Here is a 19,444-nt window from a genome sequence, read left to right as displayed (position 1 = left end):
CCACTCTTTCTTTTCAGTCTGAATTCCCTACCATTACACTTCTTTTGCCAAGTAACATTTGCATGACAATGTGAATTTTTCGATTCACAAAGAATTCATTTCTTTGTGGGCTACTGTACTGAGGGCCTCAGTTCCTTTCTGGCTGTTGTCCAGAGACTTCGCTGAGGTCCTTACTGTATGATCCCCTCCTTATGCCAGCTTGTGTCCTAAAAGCCAGAAAAGGAAAGAATCTGATAGAGAGGTGGAAATTATCTTATGCAATCTAAACATGGAAGTGGCACCATCATCTTTGCTATTTTCTATTGGTTAGAAGTAAGCCATAAACTTGCTTATGGGAAGGGGATTAAAAAGGGGCATGAACAATAAGAAGCAGAATCAGTGGAGACCATATTAGAGACTGCCTACAATGGAGATATTTAGATTGGGTTTGGGGGAGTATTTTTAAATGGCTCACAGTCTCTTCCATGCAAAACTAAGTTATTACTAGTCAACTTGTGCAGGAATGGCTCCCAAAAGAACTCCTATAGTCAGTGTACCAACCCCGCACGTGTTATGACAAAGAGATGACACAGATCATTTGCCATCAGCATCTCACTGAAGAAAAAGTTGCCTCCATAGTAACTGTAAGTGTCACCCATATTGGTGCCTTGCAAAGCTATTTTGGGGTTGGGGGTAGGTGGGTTTGGATTTGGAATATTTCAAATATATATGCCAAATTGGATTTTTCTTTAAAGTGCAACATAATGAGTTATCTTTTCCTTCATATGTTTGTGCACTTCTTTCTTTTACATGGGAACAATGACATTTTAAGGATTCTAAAATGTATTTCAAATAAAACAAAAGCAAAAAGATAAAATGAAATAAAATATATTTCAGAAGAGTCAGAAGAGAAATCTGAAACAGCCATGCATGACAGAGGGGTGGTGGAGTCTGCTCCAGGTGCAGGCAATAAGATTATGCATTCCATAGTATTTAAAAACAGTAATAAAAGAGATGAAAATTTAGTCTAATTTATGTTATCGATATGCTCTAACAATTTAGTCAGTTATAAAGTAACTTTTGTTGTTCTAAATTCCAAACGATGGCTGCTGAGTTTTAAATATATACATATACCTACACATGCACATATACAGAGGGAGAGAGATACTTAAAATTAGTTCACTATTATTATTTGTCATTTAATAAACATTACATTCTCTATGGAATTATATTCTGGGAATACCCATTTATACATTAGCCCTAGCCACATGGGGCCTCAGCTATAATAATTTTTTCAAGATTAAATTTTAATGACTCAGAATCATTTAGCCTTGCTTTAAGCACTATTTGGTCTCTAACCCTTGTGATGATACATATACTTGTGTCTAAACCATGGATTCAAATAATCAGTGGATAATAGCATGAATATAAAAACAGAAAAATAGAATCTAAACTACTTATTTTTGTCATTATTTGAAATCATTTAAATTTTCATTTATGTTGAAATTTTTCAATTGTAGAAACATTTGAAAACGATTAGAGTTGATTGCAAAGAAACAAAGACAAGAATAATATTGTGATATCTGATGTTTATTATGAAATAAGGTTTTTATTAATACAAATCTCTGCCAAACTTATCTTTATATATATGGCCTTTCCTAATTATTTGTATACCTGTTGCTTCAAATAAAAGAACTTTTTTTCAAAAATAAAATCAATAAAAAGTGCTCTTTACTCCACTATAAGACATATTGACAATTTTGGCATGAATATGTGAAGATGATCAATTTTGACAAAGGCATTGGCAAATGTACAGAGGTTAGAGCTCAAAAGCAGAAATTATAATGTTATATTTTTCATTAGTATAATGTATAGGCATATGGTTTTTCCCTTTTGTCAAATAGTACCGCAATGCAACTAACAGAATTAATCATCACTTTTTCATATTGTTATACTAATAAATTTTACTTGCATTATTTTATATACTTGTGTGTATATATATAATAATTGTATATGAAATTTTAAAATGACAATTTATGCTATAATAATATTATTTTAATATTACTGTTAAAAATATTTTTGTATAAATAAAATTGTTACAAAATTATCTACTCTGTCATATATGCTGATCTGAACACAAATGATATTTAAAAGATTCATCAAAATGGAGAAAAATTTTAATTATGTCATTTTGTTTGTAATTTGGAAAGATATCATAGAAAGTTTATATAAAATAAGTAATAAATTATAGATTATGGATATAGATGTATATGAAAGACATGTTCTTTCATCACTTTAAAATGTATTATGTAGGACTGAAATAACTATCTAATCTTTAAGAAATGACCACTTGTCAAGTTTGGGAGTAGTATCAAAGACGAGTATCCAGGGACTTCCAGGAAGATGGGGTCAGAGTAGGCAGGCAGGGCTCAACTCTTTCACAAAAACAACAGAGAAAGGGCAAGAGGCTATCTGGTGAAGCTGCTTTGGGTGTCTGTAGACAAGGAGATTGTACAACCTCCAGGAGGTGAGGAACAGAGAGATGAAGAAGCTGAAATGAAAATCATAAGCTACACACAATGTTCCCCATGTACAAGGTCCCAGGTTTGAGCCCTGGTACCTCCTAAGAACAAACAAATGAATAAAACAGCTCTCATTGGGGAGTGGATGTAATTCAGTGGTTGAGTGCCTGCATCCCATGTATGAGGTCCTGGGTTCAATCCTTACTACCGCCTAAAAAATACATTAGATGCATAGGGATATTAAACATGTTAAATTCTGAGTCAATGCTTCCAGAGCAAGGTATTAGTTATGTTGGGATTTCATCCAGTTCTAACCATGGTGCCAGACCTACCTTCCCTTAATCTGAATAGAATAGCCAGGGAGTTTCACACTCCATCAGGAAGGTATTACTGCCCCTAACCTGCAGGAATCAGCTACAGAATAACCATCACCCTTCAGCTCCCCCTTAAGAATAAGGGTGTAAACTCTCTGAGGGGGGAGTTGAGGCAACTCTACAACTGATGCTGGTGGGACTCTCATCAAGAAGACTGTGGGGCCTCATGATCAGCTAGCTGCATGGGACACATGGACAGAGTCTGGGCAAGCACCAGAAGCAACAAAACTGAGAAAGTCACTTTCCATCTCTGGACCTATTTCCTCATGTGCTCATGGATCAAATGGGGATAGTATCATTTCTTCATCCTCTCAATTTTGATGTAAATATAAAATAAATTGATAGAATTGAAAAAATACAATAGAGGCACATAAAAGCAGACTTGAATTGGTGGAGGACAGAATTAGTGAATTGGAGGACAAGCATCTGAACTTGAGTAGACAGAACAGAAAGAGAAAAAAATGGAAAAAATTTAACAGGGTCTCAAGGAGGTGAACAATAATGTGAAATGCACAAACATACACATTACCAGTGTCCCAGAAGGAGAAGAGAACCAGAAAAAGGACCAGAAAGAATAATTTAGGAAATAATCACAAAAACTTCCCAACCCTTATAAAAGAACATAAATATCAATATCCAAGAAGGGCAATGCACTACAAACTGAATAAATCCAAATAAATTTACTCTGAGACATCTACTATTCAGAATATAAAATATCAGAGATAAAGGATTCTGAAAGCAGCAAGAGAACACAATGCTTCACATACAAGGAAATGTCAATAAAATTAAGTACTGAGCTCTCATCAGAAATCATGGAGGCAAGAAGAAAGTGGTATAGTGTATTTAAGGTACTTAAAGAGAAAAACTGCCAGCCAAGAATTCTTTATCTGGCAAAAATGTCCCTAAAAATGAAGGTGAGTTTAAAGTCTTCACAGACAAACAAAATCTGAGAGTGTGTTACCAAAAGACCAGATTTACAAAAGAGATTAAAGGGAGTGCTACAGCCTGAAAGGAAAAGGCAAAGCAAGAAACTTGAAGAAGAGTGTAGAAATGAAGATTGGTAGTAAGGGTAACTTAAAGAGTAAAAAGACAGACAATAGAAAAATATGGCAATCGATAGCCAAAGGGTAAAATGGAAGAAGTAATGCCTCTACAGTAATAATATTGAACATTAATGGACTGAACTCCCCAATCAAAAGAAATAGACTGGCAAAAATGGATTAAAAAAAATATGAGCTATCTATATGCTGTTGACAGAATACTCACCTCAGACATAAGGACACAATCAGGTTGAAAGTGAAAGGTTGGAAAGAGATATTCCACAGAAACAAAAACCAAAAGAGATCTGGAGTAGCCATACAATAAATAAAATTAGTGAACTCACAGAGGTAAACTCTAGAGGATAGGATACTAGGCGATAGAGTGTGGGTTAAGAATGGGAGCAGATGCTTAATGTATATAGGATTTTTAATCAGTTTTATTGTGAAAATGTGGAAATGAATAGAGTTGATGGTAACACATAGTGAGTATGACTAACTCCTGATTTATAAATGTGATTGTGATGAAAAGGGATAGTCTGTGGACGTAAATGTCAATTGAAAGGAAGCTACAGAATAATCTAGGGAATATTTAACATAGTGATTTCATTAATGGATGAAGATTGTGGTTAATAGTATAAATATAACAGTGTTCTTTTTTACAAAGTAAGAATATAGTAATACATGGGAAAATTACAACTAAAGTATTGTTAATTACTAATTGTAATTACTAAATGAAATTATTAATTGTAATTACTAAATATAATTCCTAATTGTAATTATGGATGATCGTTAACAGTGATATTATAATATTTTTACAGCAATGGCAAAGAAGATATTACATCAATTCTAAGGGACAACAATAAAGGAGTATAAGGGGGTATCGGATACTTCCTTTTGTAGTAACAAAAATATACCAAATTTACTGAGGTGATGACAGCACAACTGTGTGATGAAAATGAGAGCCACTGAGGGTATATTTTTGAATGGATTGTACAAAGCATGGGACTGTATAACACAGGGAATCCAGTGGTTAACAGAACAAATATGAGAATGCTTTCTCATGACTATAACAAATTTATAATACAGGGTATTAATAATTGGGTGGTTTTGGGAAAATACAACAAATGTAAGAATTGGGCTATATAGTTAGTAGTAATATTTTGACAATGTGCTTTCATGGTTCGTAATAAATGTTTCACAAAAATGAAAGGTGTTGTTGGTGGAGTGATGTATGGGAATCCTGCAATGTTACATATGTTTGTTTTGTAAGTTCACAACTTTTGCTATACACTTACTGTTTACATATGTTCATGTATGAATGATATACCTCAATAAAGTTTTTTTAAAAATGGAAAAAAGAATATCCATGATTATCTGAAAAGTCTATTAAAATACTCTGTCCTCTTTCTAGTACATATTTGAATAAGGCCAGATTTTCTCATAAATGTCAACCAAAACAAAATACTACAACATTTGAATGCAGATGTAGTTATGAGATGCCAGCTATCTTCTATTAAGCCAGACATTAGAGATTTGCAAAAATGTAAAGCATTGACTTTCTCCTCATTAAATTTTTTTTTTTGGTTTTGAAAAATATATTTATTTTTCATAATAATAGGTTAATTATATTAACCAGAGAAAATCTAAGTAAAGGTCTTAGAACATAACAAATGCTCAATAAATGTTACTTAGTAATATCATCATTGATAAAATTACTGCTGTTTGCACATTGGCTTAGTTTGTCAAGTCTGCTATGACAAAAACCACACACTGGTTGGCTAAAGCCCCAGGAATTTATTATTTCTTGGTTTTGGAGGCCAGGAGTCCAAAATCAAGGTCTCGACAGGCCATGTTTTTTCCTAGAATCTGCAATGTTCTGGTGCTGACTTGCCTCACTTCTTAGGGTTCTGTGGATTTCGTCTCTGCCTCTCACATGCTTCTGCTTCTGCTCAGTCTTCTGTATCTCAGTCTAGATTTCATCTCCTTATAAGGACTTCAGATAAATGGATTAAGACCCCCCCCCCACCATAATTCAATTTTGCCTTGTCTAAGGATCCTCAGAGATCCTATTCATAAATGAGTTCACACCTTAATTAATATCACCTTCAAAGGTCCTATTTACAAATGGGTTCATGCCACTTAAGACTTGATCACCTCTTTTATAGGAAACTTGACTCAATCCCCAACACTGATGGTACTCTTGACACAAATGTGAAAATCTATTATAAAAAGTAATTTTAAAAAGCCACCTCTTTCCAGTCTTAACTGCAGCCCCTCTCTCCCTTGGTATGCCCTACTCACAGAAAATTAGTTGAGGTTTCTGCAGAATACTGCATGCATTAATCTTATTACATTTGCACATGCTATTCCCTCTGCCTGGAAATGTTTTCTTTACCTAGTTTGTTAGAAAACTCAGTTCCTACTCCAAAACTTCCCTGTCATAGTCCTTTTAGCACTTTTATTTTTCAGCTACACAACATTTACAGCCTTTATTAAGTCATTACGCCAAAATTCAGCCACCTACATACAACCTCATTTCCCATATAAAAGAAAATGAGAATAGATGTATTTTAATTTTAAATGAAATGTAGATGTAAATTACTGAGAATGAAAGCAAAACCTTAACGTTTTAATTTCACACTTTGAATCTAAAAAAACAATAATTCTTAAAATCATAAAAACATGGTGAAATAGCTACACAGAAAAAAAAGGACATTTAAGTTATTTCTTTCTCAATATTATATAGTGAAAACACATAAACATGATTTCAGCCTTCCCTTGGCATGTTCATAAGATCATTATTCATTTAAAATAGTATAAAATGCTTACAAAGAACATTAAATTTCACAGTTACTTATAAAATAGTACATGAAAAATCACCAGTATAAGGAAATAAGAGTGTCATCAAAATGATGGTAAACTATGAATACAAAATATACCACAGTGTGAAAAATCTCATCACTTTCTATAGGAAAATAAATAAAGATAACAATCTTTCTAGGGAAAAAATATGTAGCACTAAAAATTTAAAGTGTAAACTTTATATATGAATTCAAAAAGAAATATATTTAAACATTGCATTGCTACATAGTCATCATCTATTTTGTGGAAAACAATAAAAATTATGTACTTTTTGAGTATATGTACAAAAACAAAAAGATAATTTTTACTCTTACCTTTATTGGCAACTTTTGTAGCATTTTTAGTTTTTGGTTCCCAGAAGGCTTTTTTTTTTTTTTTTTTTTTCCACAAATTTTGAAGATGTACCTTTGTCCCATTTGTCAGCCTTTTTCTTGTCTGATATTTCTTTGACTCTATTCATGTATATTCTAATTCTTTCCAATTCCTGCTTTACTAGATATTCCTTAGGATTAACTCCCTGAGTTGCCAAATAAACCCATCACTTTTACTTGTTCAAGTGGATCCAAATTCTGCAACAACTCATTTCTAGAAACAGACATCATGGTCTTGAGCATCTCATCCACAGCAACAATGAATTTGTGAATGTTGATAAATACTCAGGAATTTCTGCTGGATAGTCTTCATTAATTTCTCCACACTGGCCTCCCACGCCAATCTTCTGGAAAGAGTTTGGATGGTGGTCCCTTTTAGCACTTTTTACTTCATGTTTTTTTATTGATTTGTGCCCCTGCCAAGCCTCTAGAGCAGTGTCTGAAACATAGTAGGAAGTCAAGAAATGCTTGTTGAGAGATGTGTGAATGCAACTGAGCAGGACAAATTTACTTTTAATAATAATGTGGCTTTTCATGTAGTACTTTAAAATTGTTTTTGAGAGCCGAGAATGAGCGAAGAGTTGCATGTTTGATCTATAAGCCCAGCCTCCCCTCCTTTCCTCGCTCTCACAGGCTGCCTGCCCTCTGTCCTGCTCGCTGCTCAGAACACTTTCCCATGGCCACAGCAGCAAGTTTCCACTTGAATAAAGGCATCAAGCAGGTTTACATGGCTCTGCTCAGGGCAAGAAACTCTAAGCTATGTATATATGAATTGATGGCCTTGGAGAAGGACTACACTGTAAGACCCACACCCTGGAAGTGAGCCCAAGGGTATAGAAGAGCTGCCCAAGCAGACTTTGATAGTTCTAATACTTTTCAGCCTGAAAGCTCCAGTAATGACATGTATCTCAACCCTGTTACCATGTTTTGGACCTGTTCCGCAAGGACCTCAGCAAGCTGGTGTTCTGGGAAGGTTTCATATACAACCAAAATCCTACAGAGACCAATTTAAGGCTCACCTATAAATGGGTAATGCACATGGTGAACAAGCAGCCGCTCTGATTTGGAATGAAGCAGGAATGTTCCCTGATGGGAACAGGCAGGCACCCCTTCTACTGACAGAGAGTTTCTGTATTTGTGAAGGGAGAGCACGGCTTTTTCTGTGAGGTAGCTGAAGGTGAGGGGGGCTGACTTACACTGTAGTTAACGTAGAACACCTCCTCCCATTTTGGTGGGAAGTTCCATTTTTTGAAAAGATTGTAATCAACTTTCCTTTTGAAGTAGGAATTTGTAGAGAAAAATTTGGGAGATCAGGAAGAAAATAACTGTGGTCTCTTGGCTGAATGCTTCCCTGGCTTGGGGCAAAATGCCTGCCTGAAGACAAAGCTCGGAGGAATAACTGATGAATATCCTTAACCTTGAGAAGAAGGAAAATTTCCTATTGCTTGGCCCTCCAATTTTAACACAAAGCAGAGTAGCATTTTTATATTTAAATGTAAAAACAACAAAAAAGTTATCTATATGGGTGTGTGGATATGTGTGTTTTTCTAAAGGGGAAAGCCATTCTAAACACCAGGAGGCAAATTTGATGCAAGCAGTCTGATTGAAAACAAGGATCTCTTTTTGAGTGGGAATGGGAGAGGCATTGCTTAAAAAGTTGACTACAGGGTCATTATTTCCTCTCTACCACGTAAGGAGTTTGGTTGTGCCCTGCCCACCGTTCTGAGGGGAGTGGAAATTGGTCCATTAACAAGTGGAAGCACCACTAGCAGTGGCAGTCACCTGAGCCTGGTGACTCTGGTTTAAGACACACACATGTGCTTGTACATACACAGAGGTTTAGCAATATGAGTTGGCTGGTCAACTTAAAAATGCTCCTGACAAGGGCAATTCAGGTTATTTTCTGGTGGGAGTAGCATGTCACTAAAGCAGGCCTTTTGATATATTAAACAAAAAATTTTAAGCAAAACCAGTTTAGATTTTAATCATATTTGTAGGGTTTCTAAGTCTTTCTGTTTCACAGAATTGCTTATTGGTTTCAACTGTCTTCTAACCAATCTCTGCCCTTTGAGGAGGTGGGGAAGGCCTGGAGTTACACAATTGTAATTTTGTATTCTGGTATCTTTTTCCATGAGTGCAAGATATCCCTTTCCTTTAAGATTTCTGAAGAGTCATTTTTTTTTTCTTTTATAATTAAAAAAACAAAACAAAACCACCCTACTTTAATCCCTCCATTTTTCCCTACTGTTCTGCAGTTATTTTTATATTGGCTGTAGCAAGTAGGCTGTGGTTTCCTCTTGACATGATGACTTCTAATTGCCATTTACAGTATGTTCACAGTTAGATAATTCCTCATTGAAACCAACTGTGCAACTGCCCAGAGCAGCTCTTATTAATCAACTTAACAAAAAAAAAATTTCAATTTTCTCTTTCAAGGTGGTAAGATGTTGGACAAGCATATAGGTCTTCATTTACTAAGAATGACTTCTGATATTGCTAAATGTATCTTTGCTATTTCCTACTGAACCTCACCAGATGTGCCACTAAATCTCTTTCCTGCGATGAATGACTTTCCTAAAGACTATAAAGAAGTTCATATTTTAGCAGTGACTCTGGAACACAGAAGATTTGATTAGAGATGCATTTCTCACAGATCGTCAGGGATAAGAGGGTTGCTCTCTGGATTCCTTGACAGAAGGCCCTTGTTGACTCTCAGCCTGTTCTCCTCGTGAAGGTCACAGCATTTAGGACCTGAACTGTTTGTCCAGTCGAGTCAGGGGCTGGCTTTTGTGGAAGATGATAGAAAGGAAAACAATCAGGAAAAACTGAACAGTTCACAGGGTGTATTTCTCTCGTAAAGATAAAGAACTCCTTCATCTTGATCCCCTTTCATTGAGTCCTTAGTAGGCACAGAAGTTTGAGACAGTCACAAGTTTGCTAAGAGTTAAAATGGGAAATGTAGGATAGGATATATTTGCTGTGCTTCCTGTGTCTTGATGTCTTAATTCCCTGCTTGCTAATATCCATTTAAGCAATTTTCATAGGGCACACTACCATTACCAACTGTCCTGGTTTATCTAGGACTGGGAGATTTTCTGAAGCATTGAACTGCCATGCCTAAAACTGAAAAAGTCCTGGACAAACCAGGATTAGTTGCTCCCTATATGGGAAATTTGGAGGGCTTCAGCTGCCAGAAGTGCACTATTGTATTCATACTAACACCACCTGGGTTCCATCACTGAAATAGAGTAGAAGCTACTGCTATAAGATGGGTTTTGATGTATAATAACTACATCTATTTATACATTGCTACTGGGGATAGTAGGGCATAACATTTAGTGACCTTGATTCTAGACCTAAAGTGCCTGGGTCCGAAACCCATTTTTACCATTGACTTATTGACTATCCTTGGGAAATTTATTTAACTGCTCTTTGCCTTAGTTTCCCCATATGTAAAACTTCTGGTTCTAGAACTTATTTCATTGATTTGTAATTGATATGAAATTAGATCACATGTTAAGTTCTTAAAAGAAAGTTTATTATTGTTATTGTTGCCATAACTAGTGTTACCACTATTCTATTAATTTATTGTTCCATCCTTCAGTTTCTTTGTCTTAAAAATGGAAATAGGAGCCCATGTGCCTCAAGCACTTGAGTACCTGCTTCCCACATGGAAATTCCTGGGTCTGGTACCCGGTATCTCCTAAAAACAAAAACAAGCAAAAAGCAAACAAAATGAAAAAACCGTATCAGGGAAGTGGATGTGGCTCAGTAATTGAGCACTGGCTTCCCCCACATATGAGGTCTTGGGTTCAATCCCTGGCCCTGGTACCTCAAAAAACTAGGAAATAATAAATAATAGTATGCATGCTATAAGGATTAAAATGGAAAATGCAAAATGATTAGCACAGTAACTGACAAATAGTGAGCTCTGAAGATTTTACTCAATGTCAATATTATTACTAATGTTATTAAATTATTACTAATTAGTTTGCTTTTTCCTATTTCAAAGGCAGAAAACAATATTAATGGAAATAAGCAGATGCTTTGGATTCTTGGAATGATTTAAATTTCTAATTTAATGTGTTCTGTGGTTTGTCTTTTGTATGGCTCCAACACCCAATAAACTACCTCTATTGACAACTTTCCAACACAGTGATATGATTGGCACAGGTTACTTGGTCTCTCTAGGATGATTTGGCCATCAACAGAGAACCAGAACATGAGTCAATGGTAGTGAGAGTGGACTGCTGCTTTATATCTGGTGGGTGGTTGTCTGGACCTCTCCTAGAGAAGTTTCAGGCCAGTGATTGTTTGGGGAAGATGATTACCCTGTTTCTTTTTTTTCCCACCCACCCTCAAATTCTTAATTCCTACAATTCAAGGACCACGTAGACCTACTCTTTTCCATAAACACCAAAAGATATTTGAGAATAGAACTGCACGCATATTAATTGCTTGTTGAAAGAAGAAATGAAAAACAGGAAATGATTTTTTAAAGCAAACAGTTCTGACTGGGAAAGCAGGAAGGGAAGGGAAAAAGAGAGGATGGAAATTATAAACCAGTTGATAGAATTTAGCTAATCCTTTGGGACTCCCAGGAACACATTGTTATCAAGCATATATTCCAGGCCTGTAATGTGACTATAGATTCTTTAAGTCTCAATATAGCGTGACAGGTCATAGGCTTTGTAGCTCAGGGGGAAAACCAAAGATCAATTTAAGTAAAGTTATAACACCAGGGTTTACAGAAATACAAATTAATCTTAGAACATTTGATACCATTAGTCCTTCAAACAAGGAAAGCATATCCAGCCTTCAAAGTCTCCAAAAAGGTATGGCAATATAGAAGGAATCTCTGTCCTCACATGAACTCATTGTACATTAGAAAGACTTAAAAGTAGCTCTATTTGTAAGAAAATATGCAAACTAGCCAAAGAGGGATATCAGATACTTTCAGGTGGCCTAAGCTCTGGCTCTTACAAATATGTTGAAAGCTCAGGTCATTGACAGCTTCTGGTTGGATTTGGAGGGTTCTTGCAAAAAACCAAAGGTGTGTAGCCAGTACATGCAATAGGATCAGTTTTATTCCTTTTCTGTAATTCAGCCCTACTCAAAGTGACAAAAAGAGCCCAGAACAGGGTAGGCTTCCAGTTAAAGACAAGGTTTTAAGCTCAGCAGTCCTATAGCCTGTGAGGTGGTAAGAAAGAGTCACAGCAAATTCAGGCAGCCTGCCAAATGAAAACCAACACCCACTTGCAGAGAGGACGCTAAGCAAGCAATCATGGGCAGGTGTACCTTTATTTGGGGATAGTACGGGCCTTTCTGAATGCCATGGAAGATAAGGAAGGAAGATTTTCAAGATTTTAGAAGATAGGTGGACCCATTATCCAAACGAAGAATGGATATGCTTTAGGAATTCCTTGAATTGTTTTTATGAAAATAGTTTTGTGAATAAAAGATGATTTCTGAAATTCATCCTGAGTTCAGACAGTCACTCTTTTTCAGCCTATATTCAGGAAGTCAGTGGTAAACTGAGTATATATACTAATCAGGCAAATAGTAAAGATGGCTTTTTATTTCTGGGGAGCTGAGGGCATTGTCTTTGAGAAAAGCTATGTTGTCTCTTCTGTCTTGTACAGAATTTATTTGAGGATATGTTGAGCAATGCTGGCTCAACAGCTCATCTGCTTTGTCACTTTTCCCCATGCATATGCTTAGTTTTCTCTTAGTTTCTCTCAAGCTTTACAAATTTGATGCATCACAGAACTTAATGCTATTTTGCTATAGCCCAATGAAACCTACATATAAAGACCATTTCTCAACTGGCCCTTGCTATTTTTACTACATTTGGCTGCTTTTAGAGATTTGCTAATATCCTCTGACTAGTATTTTTATAGTATGATTTTGCCATGTTTAACATCACAATGTGCTACTACTTCGCTCTTCCCACCAGTGAAATGAATGAAATGTGAAAACTTAACCAGGAGGAACATCATCATCAAATAATATTTACCAATCATTTCAAGTATTTTAGGAGTTCCCTCAATATTTACTGTTCAATCAACTGATTGATACTTATTTTGTCTCTAATACATACTCAGGCACTGCTAGCAGCTAATTATCTGTCTCTGTACTTATTTACTAAGTGATTTATATCTGTAATGTCTGTCATATTCATGTGACAAAAAGTCAGGTAGTCTTTCATAATCTCATATTAACTTCTGTTATGCAAAGCGTTTTTTTTTAAAGATTTATTTATTTATTTTTCTCCCGTCCCCCCCACCCAGTTGTCTGTTCTCTGTGTCTATTTGCTGCTTCTTCTTTGTCCGCTTCTGTTGTTGTTGTCAGCAGCACGGGAATCTGTGTCTCTTTTTGTTGCATCATCTTGTGTCAGCTCTCCATGTGTGCGGCGCCATTCCTGGGCAAGCTGCACTTTCTTTTGTGCTGGGCGGCTCTCCTTACAGGATGCACTCCTTGCGCGTGGGGCTCCCCTACGCGGGGACACCCCTGCGTGGCAGGGCACTCCTTGCACGCATCAGCACTGCGCATGGGCCAGCTCCACACAGGTTAAGGAAGCCCAGGGTTTGAACCGTGGACCTCCCATGTGGTAGACGGATGCCCTAACCACTGGGCCAAGTCCACTGCTGCAAAATGTTTTATTTATGTCATTTCTGAACTTCCCCCAAATCTCTTCAGAGTAGGAATTATTCCTATTTTATAAATGAGAAAGTTGAGGTTCATAGCCACAGATCTAGTAAGAGGTAAAAGGGTTTTCCAAACCATAACTCTTTGATGCCACAGCCCTCTTTTTACTAGACCCATGTTTAGTAGTTGTCTGGCAAACTTTATTGAAAACTCTTCAAAATCAGAGTAACATATTGAAATTTCACTGTCTAGTATGGTATTTTCATAGTTTGTTTAATAAATTTTATTTGACTTTTGATTAAATAAAGATATTGGTCATTGATTTCAGGGGATGAATCCAGCAAGGCTCTGAGCTAGATAAAGAATAGGACTAGTGGGAAGTGGACTTGGCCCAGTGGTTTGGGCGTCCGTCCACATGGAGGTCTGCGGTTCAAACCCCGAGTCTCCTTGACCTGTGTGCAGCTGGCCCAAGCGCAGTGCTGATGCGCGCAAAGAGTGCCCTGCCACGCAGGGGTGCCCCCTGCATAGGGGAGCCCCATGCTCAAGGAGTGCGCCCCATAAGGAGAGCCACCCAGTGCAAAAGACAGTGCAGCCTGCCCAGGAATGGCGTCACACACACGGAGAGCTGACACAAGATGATGCAACAAAAAGAAACACAGATTCCCGTGCTGCTAATAACAACAGAAGCGGACAAAAGAACACTTAGCAAATAGACACAGAGAACAGACAACTGGGGTAGGGGGAGGGGAGAAAAATAAATAAATCTTTAAAAAAAAAAAAAGAATAGGACTAGTAACAAGCCACAGGAAATATCTTAGTTTGCCACAGGGCTACCAATGCAAAGTACCAGATATAGGTTGGCTTTTATAATGGGAATTTTATATGGGGTAAGAGCTTACAGTTCTCAGGTTGTGAAATGTCCAAATCAAGGCACCATCAGAGATGCTTTCTTACCAAAGTCAGCTACTGAGGATCTTGGCATCCTGCCATATGATGAGGCAAGGTGGCAGCTGATCTCTGCTGAGGTCCCTTCCTTCCCCTCAAGGCTCACTGTCTCCAGGAGCTCAACTGTGGACAATCAGGCATATGACTCATCTCTTCAGCCTTGAGATGCTCCATGGGACCAGCCTCTTGGGAGCTTCATCCTTTAATTTTGGCTGCTAGAGATCCTCGAGTCCTCTCTCTCACATGTTTGGTCAAAATGGCAGCGCTCCCTTTTCTGTATATCTTCTTTCTCTTTATGTCTCCAGTAAGAGGGCAGAGACCCAACCTGAGTCACACCTCACTGATATAGTCCAATGAAAAGCAATCCAATCAAGTGATCTAATCAAAGACCCCTTAACTGAATTTAATAGAATCAAAAGGCCTCATAGCCACAGTAATGGGTTAGTCCAAAAACAATCTTTTTTTGGGGGGGAGGCAGGGAAGGGTAGATTCACTAAATTCAAATTGTCACAAGAAGGAAGACAATCTGGGCATAAATCCTAAATACAAAGTAAGAGGAAGACCTGTAGATAGATGACAGTTATCACTCTAGAATTGGAATATTCTCCAAAATTGAGAAAATTGTCCAAGGAGAAACCAAGCATTCATTAAGTAAACTATATTCTTTTTTTAAAATTTATTTATTTATCCCCCCATCTCCCCCTACTGCTTGTGCTCACTGTCTGCTCGTTCTGTCTATTTGCTGCATGTCTTCTCCTTTTGTCTTCTCTTTAGGAGACACCAGGAACTCATCCCAGGACATTCCTATATGGAAGAGAGGTACTCAATTGCCCAAGCCACCTCAGCTCCCTGGTTTGTTGTGTGTCTCACTGTCTCTCCTCTGTGTCTCTTTTTGTTACATCACCTTGTTGCACCATCTCTCCATACCGCTCAGGCCATCCAGCTTTCTGCACCACACGGGCCAGCTTGCCTTCACCAGAGGCCCCAGAAATCAAACCTGGGACTCTCCATATGATAGACAGGAGCCCAATTGCTTGAGTGAGCCACATGCACTTCCTGAACTATATTTTTTCTTCTTCCTGTTGTTTCTCCATCTCTCTCTACTTTCTTACCCTGTTTCTCTTCTTCCTTCCTTCCTTCCACATTTATTAATTAATGATATACAAGGTTCTGTGTTTTACGCTGTGACTACATTGATGAATAATGAAAGACACATGGAAGAAAATAATTATAAAATATAATCAATTTTCTTCCAGGTGCTGAGAAAGTATAAAGGGAAGGCAAAAATTGCCAGGGTTGAGAAGTAAATTAAGTTAAAAAAGTATATAAATATTTTTCCAAAACTTTAATTATGTATGTTTTATATATGCAGATATACATATAATGAGTATATACAAACTTAGCCTTAGAAAACAAACGTCCTTAAGAACATGGGACATGCATTGTATTTACTTTTTAAAATTGTCTTCTAAATCTAGCTTATTCCTGGGCACATGCCTAATCCTCAATAAATACCTGCATTACTTTCTTAGTTGAATGCCTAAGCTGACAATTTCTTATTTTCCTCAAGTTAATTTTTTCTATGAGCTAAAAAAATGTTTATTTGGGCTAAAATTCTACATATTGTAGAAAGTCTATTGATCAAAATTTCACAGTGTTGTCACATAATCATCTTGTTTTATTTCTTCAAAGAATGTGGTTTGCTATTTTCAGGTGACTAAACACAGGCCAAGGAAATATCTTGACTTTTCCATATTGGTCACTCAACTAGAAAGGGAGACTCAAATCCTAAGCTTCCAAGTTCAGAGTCCATTGCATTATACTACCTCTATTAGAAAGAATATATATAAAACCCTTAAACTTTATAAATCTAAATTTAAAAGGGCTTCCCTTCCACTACAACACAGTAGAGTAGAAGTGTAGGCTTAGGAGACAGTAAGACCTGGAGTCATTATTTATTAACAGCAAATCTTTGAGGGAGATAAAATTAAATTCCTAAGTTTCAGAGGCTTCAAATTTTAATAAGCTGAGAATAATAATCACCTCGGAAGGCTTGTTGCCTAGCTGCTCTGAGATCACAGAGGAGACTGGCTCACAAAAGGGTGTACTAAATGGAAAGTATTATTAACAGAGCAACTGTCCATATGAGTTACAACAACTCAAAGAAGGGAGAGTGGCATATATTTATCTGCATGGTGATTTCATGCTTCGTACCCCCCCCCAAAAAAAACCAAACATGTTCTTCAACTTAATCCATTCTTGTAATTAGGACCTTTCTCAGTTAAGGTATAATTAGTACCTTACTTCAGTTAAGGTATGGTCCAGCTGAATCTGAATGGGTCTTAATCCTATTACTGTTACTGAAGGCCTTATTGGGAAGGTCACAGAGAGAGAAAAACACTAGAGGAAACAGTCAGAAGCTAAAAGTCAACAGATCCTGGAAAAGAAGGGAGAGGCAGGAGAGGCTTCCATGTGTACTGCCATGTGACAGAGGACCCCGGGACCAAGGATCACTGTCACCAGCCCCACAATGCCAGTCTTTAGGAAGAGAGCATCACCTTGATGATGCCTTGATTTGGACTTCTCCTAACCTCAAAAACATAAGCCAATAAATTCCCATTATTTAAACCAATCCACAGCATGATATTTTCTTTAGCAACAAGGAAACAAACAATCTGCTCAAAAGGACCTAACAGAAAAAGATGACTATTAAAAGATACATTTAGTTGGCAGAAGAGAGAGGGAGAGAGAGTGACAGAGACAGAGACAGAGACAGAGATTGAGAATGAATTCCAGGCAAAAGGGCAGAACAAGTGAAAAGAAGAAAGAATGGTAAAAATTGAATGAAAATAAAATGACCAGACTAACTGGAGAGGGTTCATGTTACAGAATCATAGGAAATAAGGCAAAACAATGAGGTGAAACTATTTGAAGGAGGCTTGGATTCCAGGCCGAGAACATTTGAATTTTGATTTAACCTTTCTCACTTTGTAAATCAGAGGATAGCATAATAGAAATGGTGTTTTAAAAACAAGGCTCTAAATTTTAGCATATGTTGTATGGGAAGTGTTTGAAGCAGGAAGCAGGATTAAGAGAGAACAGGTTATCACAATAGCTAGAATACATGTAAACTGATCCGCTTGGCCTTTGGGAAGCAGACAGATTGTTTCCTGGGTATGTCTTCTCACATGTCCTTCAAGCACTTCAAAATGAACATTTCTGGACAGCCAGCAAGAGGGCAGCACAGTAAGGAGCTCCGAGAGTCAGCTCCTGCTACAGGGCAGTTAGTAAACACCCAGAGCTCTCTGAAGCTAGCTGAAGCACCTGTTTGGAGGCTTCAGGAGGCCAGAAGAGCATCCTGTAACATATTTGAAGGAATGGAAGGAGGAGACTGCCCATCTGCTGAGAAGACACGTAAGTAGAGGTTCCATGTCCTGGAGGCCGGTACCCATCCTCTACCAGAAGCACAAGCCGCCTCCGGAGTTGTTCTGTGGCTGGAATTGAAAGCTCCACTTCCCCAAAACTGGGGAGGAAGAGAAGGTTGGGCACCAACTTCAGCTGCTGATAAGTAAATTGAGCAGGCTAAATAATAATCCTGAGAACAGCTAAAGTTTGAGCTTGTCCCAGTCAGGAAGAGGCCAGGAGCCACCATCTTCACTCTGCTCCTGGCACAAGGGGAAGCCAGACAGACTGAAAATCATGGTGCTGGTGGAGATTGGCTTCTTTTCATCCAGGTCAGATTGCAGGTCTAGCCTAGGCCCCAGCACCACCTAGAGCAGGGAGGAAGCTGTGGGGACCTGTGCCAGCCTCTTCAGGAAATTTCCGGCCAAGCCACAGGGGCTGGTGATTATCTTACCCTGGTGGTGCGAGCTGCCCTAGGAGCTATTCTGTGGCTAGAATTGGAAGCTCCATGTCCCAAAAACAGGGGAGGAGGAGACAGCTGGCTGCCGATTTTGGCTACTGAGTAGTAGACTCAGCTGCCTAAGATATAACCCTAGGAACAACTGGAGTGTGAATCTGTCCAAGTCAGAAAGAGGCCAGTGGCTGCCATTTTGACTCTGCCCCCAGCCTGAGGGGAAGCGAGTCTGACTGAAAATCACAGTGATAGTAGGAACTGGTTACTTTCACCCAGATCGGCCTGCAGCCCTAAGCTAGCCTTCCGCCCCGCCTTCAACAGGGAGGAGACTGACAAACCCTTCACTACCCTATCCAGATAACTTCAGGTAACTTTGGCTGGCACAAATGAATAATAGGAAGTATACTGGGGCAACTGTGGTCATTTTGGATCCACACTGCATAGATAGCTGCCCATACCTGCAACTCCATCGCCATCCCAGGCAGGGGAGAAAGGGGCATGAAGTTTCATCAGTCTCTCTGGGCAACTACAGTCTAGGCCTGTACGACTTGGATTATTTCATACAGTTGTGACTCTATCCCTACCTCTGGCAAAGGAGAAAGTTGGAAGAAGTTTCATCTGTCCCAGGGGCAATGAGGTGCCATAGTCTATAGCACCAGTTACATCCTTGGCTCCTACTACACAACCAACAAGGGAGAAAGGGCAGGAAGCCCTAAACTAAACAGAAAAAAACTGCACCTAGAATAAATACTTTAGTAATCCAGATGCCAAGACAGCAACAAAAAATTACAACCCACACCAAGAAACAAAGAGATATGGCCCAGTAAATGGAATGAGATAAGCCTCC

At 38.0% G+C, this 19,444-nt stretch overlaps 1 pseudogene; it reads right to left on the bottom strand.

Annotated features, from left to right (window-relative positions):
* The window catches only part of LOC101417999 (AT-rich interactive domain-containing protein 1A-like), a 113,701-nt pseudogene that overhangs the window by 72,363 nt on the left and 21,894 nt on the right, over window positions 1-19,444 (bottom strand).

The sequence above is a fragment of the Dasypus novemcinctus genome, chromosome 12 (assembly GCF_030445035.2).
Source record: "Dasypus novemcinctus isolate mDasNov1 chromosome 12, mDasNov1.1.hap2, whole genome shotgun sequence".
Lineage (NCBI taxonomy): Eukaryota > Metazoa > Chordata > Mammalia > Cingulata > Dasypodidae > Dasypus > Dasypus novemcinctus.
Note: the sequence above shows the minus strand (reverse complement) of the source record. Positions and strands in the feature narration are given on the sequence as shown.